The 5,455-nt window shown below is 38.0% G+C and overlaps 1 pseudogene; it reads left to right on the top strand.

Annotated features, from left to right (window-relative positions):
• Window positions 1-4,528: 4,528 nt before the first annotated feature.
• LOC141498729 (riboflavin kinase pseudogene) lies at window positions 4,529-5,009 on the top strand (annotated as a pseudogene).
• The last annotated feature ends 446 nt before the right edge of the window (window positions 5,010-5,455 follow it).

The raw sequence follows: 5,455 nt of genomic DNA, 5'->3' as shown, positions 1-5,455 counted from the left end.
TTAGTTTATCTAATTGTATAGATGTAAATGAAATTATTATATTTGCTTTGGTACATTTGCAATGAGAAAAGTTTTAATATTAAAAATGTCAATGAAAGTTTGTGGATTTTTTTTTCAAAATAAGTATTTATATAGTGCCTATTATGTGTCAAATTAAAAAAAAGAAGTAAAGAATGTGGGCTTCTCTCTTGGTGATTGCAGACAGCTGATATGGGGGCTCTGAACAAATTGCAATTGTGGGCCCTATTGTAAGGTAACTTATTGATGAATAAGTTGTATTTATCATTTATGTAATATTATTTTGTAATTAAGAGATTATATTTCCAATATTTAGTTATCTCTTGTGAATGTTATTTAAATACTGTATTGTTAAAATTGGGATTAATGTGTTATTGCTTTGAAGGGCAACAAGGAAAATATGAAAAAGTATGACACTTTCTGAGATAGATCTGTGGTTTCATGAATAATGTAATAATGGAAGGATTGCTTTGTACAGTCTGGTAATTTGTGTGTTACTCTTTTACTATTATTGCTGTTCTATTGAAATTAATAACACATGTTGGAAATTTAAAGCTACCTAAGATGTTCTAATGGTTTTAAAAATTCCTGAAAAGTCAAGGCAGTTGTTTAAATGTTTATATGAATAAAATAGAAAAAAAGGATGTAATCAATGAACTAAGCATGCAACTAAAAACATGAGAGAGAGAACAAACTAACCCCCCCACGGAAATACCAAATTAGAAATTCTAAAAATTAAAGGAGAAATTAATAAAATTTAAAGCAAAACAAGTATGTTAGGGGGCAGCCAGGTGGTACAGTAGATAGAGTACTAGCCCTGGAGTCAGGAGACTTGAGTTCAAATTAGGCCTTAGACACTTGGAGACTTGTCTAGCTGTGTCACCTTGGACAGGTCCTTTAGCCCCAATTGCCTTGTCAAAACAAAAAAAGTAACTATTTGTACATTGAGCATGGCTAATAGATAAACAAGTTTATGTATTGGAGTTCCTAGTTATATAAGTGAATTGGGAATATTCGAATTGGTTGTTTGATTTGAAGCAAAAGCACTATGTAATATGAGAAAGATAAACACAAGATAATCTGAGATTTTTCTATGCAATCTTCTGGACAAAGGAGCTATTAATTTGTTGTAAGATACAACAATCTAGAAGGAGGTTTCTGTAGCCAAGAGGAATATGATATACCATCTTTATATAGAGATAGAGTAGATATGATTTCAGATAAAGGGATGTCTCTAGTAAGAGGTAGGAGATGAGACCTGTAGGGTCAGTCATAGTTAGAATACCTGGTTTTAGACAAATACCCAGGAAGGCCACTCAGAGCTTTAGGTAAGGGGTTCATTAATTGAGAATCCATTAAGATTATAATTGAAATTTAGTGAATTACATTTACTGGAAGTTCTAATTAGGTAAAACCACTATTTCAGAACACAGGACTTTTAATCAATTTTCTCTTATGTCAGATGCCAGGATGGTCAACAAAAGGAAATGCTACTGGGTAAATGTCATGTTCATGAAACCAAGGAAGCCAATGGGCCAAGGATGTCAGGTGACAAGGTGACAGGGATGGGCAGCCGAAAGGGCAGCTTCTCAGTATGGCTGAGGTTGGACTCCTTTGCCGTGATTTCTCCAAAATGACATTTGGTTACTGTCTCACCTGGAAGAATAAATCTGGCCTAAGACATTTGACTTACCCAAGTGACCTCTGCCTGGACACTGACATTTAATACTTATAACCAGAAAAAGAAGTCTTAGATGAATTTGATCTAATAGCCAGAGATGGGTTAGTGTTTAGCTCTGACACTTGCTATCAGCTACATGCTAAGATAGGAAATACATTTCCTTAGTTTTTGTGTTAGAGGGGATATTTAGGTAAGAAGAATGGGGAATTCTTAGGATAATTACAGTTTCAAGTTCTAGTTTAAGGAACAGAATGTGAGTTAGATAAGTACACCAGGAAAAAGAAAATATGGGGATAGTTTGAAAAAAAATTCATTTTGGTTAAGGATGTTTGAGTCATTATTGTAAGGAGGGCAAAGGTTAAGATTGTTTTAAACCAGATACTGGATACTCTTAGAGCAAAGATGACTGTTGAATGTCTGTGTTACAAGCTTGAGTCATTGTGATCATTCTCACTGGGAGTTTTCTTATGTAGTAAAACACTAATGGAAGTTTATTGCGTTAAAAGTGAAGTATGGGTGTCAATATGGCAATGAGGTAAATTGATAAATTGTAATAAGCTCCAGAATATCATTGTTTTGTGATAGAAAGATGTGTTTGTATCTGAATACAATGTTAAGCAGTTTCTCTACCAGAAGACAACGTGTCAACTAGGCAGGAGAGCTGATGAGGACTTTTTAGAACAGATTTAGAAGATGCAGGACATTGGATGCCTCCAAGGGAGAAGAGGAGAGACACTGGACCAGTTCATCTTCATCATCTCTCACATATGTATTTGTTGTCTATCTGTAACTTCTTCTTGACTCTGTAAGTGTGACACCCCTACTTAGGCCCTTCTCCTTATATAAAGGAGAAGGGGACACAGGGTGAAAATGCTCTCTATTGATAGAGAAAGAGGGAACTTATTGGGTGGCATGATTATCTCCTATATGAGTCTGTATATCTTATCTAGGGAGTGATTTAGAAAATGGGGTATTAGTAAAGGTGCAAGGAGAGTACAACTGATAGAAGTTAATGCCCCGTATTTTTGTATGGCTAACTGTTGGACTTTGGATAGTAAACAACATTTGGAGAATTGGCCTTGGGAGGGCAGTACCTCTGGTTCTGACCTAGATTCTCAGTTCCTGGCCAGAGATGCACTGTGGCACAGGATTCTGATCCAGAGAAGAGAAACACCAGTGACATAGGAATGAGTCAGTTCAGGGTGACTATTGTTTATAACTGACTGGCCATAGGGGAGGCTAGGTGGCATAGTGGATAAAGCATCGGCCTTGGAATCAGAAGTACCTGGGTTCAAATCTGGTCTCAGACACTTAATTACCTAGCTCTGTGGCCTTGGGCAAGCCACTTAACCCCATTTGCCTTGCAAAAAACCCTTAAAAAATAACTGACTGGCCAGGTTATTTGTCTGGGGATTAGCAAATGTCTGGAAATGTCCAGAAGTGGGGTACATATATTCTGGACTGTACAACTTAGAGCTAGGTGACCTCAGACTCATGTGAGATTAATGATGGTAACTGGAGGACTTGTTAAGGGAAATTCTATGAGTTAGTATGAACTTGCAAGGAAAGTATGGAAATGGCCATTTGCAAGAAAAATAATATAAGGAATATCACTAGGTATATTAACTATTTTTGTGGTTGGTCCACTGGCACAAAATTAGGTATTTATTTTGATCAATTTTGAAGACAGGAAGTCCTATCTAAAGACATTGGTATAAAAACATGCCAGTAGAAGGAGGTATAGCAACATTGGAAATGTACCTATTATCATGTTGCTTATAGGATTATCTAAAAGGGTCCCTTGGAAGTAAGGAGGTGATCAGAGAGTTGTTATCCAGACTTAAGGGCCTACTCAGAAATTTGAAGAAATCTCATCAAAATAAAAGAGGAAGGATTGAGTGGGATAAAGTCTGAGATTTCTTTTTTTTAGGTTTTCTGTAAGGCAAATGGGGTTAAGTGGCTTGCCTAAGGCCACACAGCTAGGTAATTCTTAAGTGTCTGAGACCAGATTTGAATCCAGTTAGTTCTGAATATAGGGTTTGTGCTCTATCCACTGCGCCACCTAGCCAGCCCCTTGAGATTTCTTCAGTAGAATATTTAGATTAGAACTATGTCTCTTCTGTCCCTTTTACCCTGACAAACAAATTCTGGGATATTAGTTTAACTGACCCCATCTTATCTGTTGAAGTCTGCACTTCCATTCAATTCCTGGGGCTGAAGGGATATTCTGGTTTTGGTTTGAATTATATACACTTTTCCTTAGATTAATTTATGCATCTAGATTGTGAAGACCACTTTCCTCATTAATGAGGTTGGGTCAGTGGGGGAGGGGGAATTGAAGTCCGGATAAATGTGGTTCTTGGGTCTTTTGCTTTTGCCTCAGTCTCTGTAATTGATTGTGGTCCTCCAGAAAGAAATAAAACTTTCTCTCCATTCCTTGAGAGATCTCCAAAATTGACTTAAGGTGGCATTTTTCTCACACATCCAGAATAAATGGATCAGGTCACAGCTCCAAGAACGATGTATTAATCTCCCACATCTCTTGCACTATATAGATCATTTTCCTTTTCTGCCATAAAAGCCAATTTTTTTCTTTTTGGTGGGGGGGGGGCGTGCGGAGGTTGTGTCGCCTGCCCTGCATCCGCGGCCTCACCTGGGCTGTTGGCCGCCTGCTTCCCGCCCACGCACGCGCCTGGTTGCCCTCCCTCCCAGCACCCCTAGGATCCTCCCCCTTCCTCCTCCCCCCGCTCTGGGCAGCTGTAGGGCGCCACTTCCCTGAGCTCCACGGCGCCTCTGTCCAGTTCCCCGCTGGGGTCGTTTCCCACGGCTGGAGCCAGCATCGTGATGAAGCACCTGCCCTACTTCTGCTGAGGAAAGGTAGTGAGGGGCTTCAGAAGGGCCTCCAATCAGCTGGGCATCCCCACAGATAACTTCCCTGAGCAAGTAGTGGACAATCATCCGTGATTTATCTACTGGAATTTACTACAGTTGGGCCTGTGTAGGAAATGGAGATGTCCATAAAATGGTTTTAAGCATAGGATGGAACCCATACTACAAGAATACTAAAAAATCTGTGGAAACTCACATGATACATACCTTCAAAGAGGATTTCTATGGGGAAATTCTTAGTATAGTCATCACTGGCTACATCAGACCGGAGAAAAACTTTAGTTCATTTGATGCCCTTATTTCAGCAATTCAGAATAGTATTGAAGAAGCTAAGAGACAATGGGATTTACCAAAACATTTGAAACTCAAAGAAGATAAATTCTTCCATATGCCAGAAAGCAAAATAATGAATGGCCTCTGATCAAAAGTCATTTTATTTACATGCATTTTTTCCCTTGTATTCCGCTACTGTTTTGTCATTGCTGCAGCCTTGTATTTGGTTACCATAAGAAAATCTTCTTAATAGCTGTGAAGTAGTTTATACAATACAAAGTAGTAGCCATTTTATGCTTAAATTAGCGATGTTACATTAAACCCATCATGAAGTAATACCAAAAAGGTTCATTTAAAAATCAAGATTTTTTAATATATAGAACTATACATAAGCTTCATGAAATACCACAGTTAAAGCTGAAAGCATAACAGGATCTTCAATTTTTTATGATGAAAATATATGTATATAAGTAAACACTAATTGTAAGTCATTTGCTGATGATAAGAGATTGTTCTAGTGGATAGGGATATTGTATAATGCTTCTGATTTCCACCTGATGCTTCTAGACCTAGATGCCACGGAGAAGTAAAATG

This window comes from Macrotis lagotis, chromosome X (assembly GCF_037893015.1).
Source record: "Macrotis lagotis isolate mMagLag1 chromosome X, bilby.v1.9.chrom.fasta, whole genome shotgun sequence".
In the NCBI taxonomy this organism is placed as follows: domain Eukaryota; kingdom Metazoa; phylum Chordata; class Mammalia; order Peramelemorphia; family Peramelidae; genus Macrotis; species Macrotis lagotis.
The sequence above is the reverse complement of the archived record's forward strand: the minus strand, read 5'-3'. Positions and strand labels throughout refer to the sequence as shown.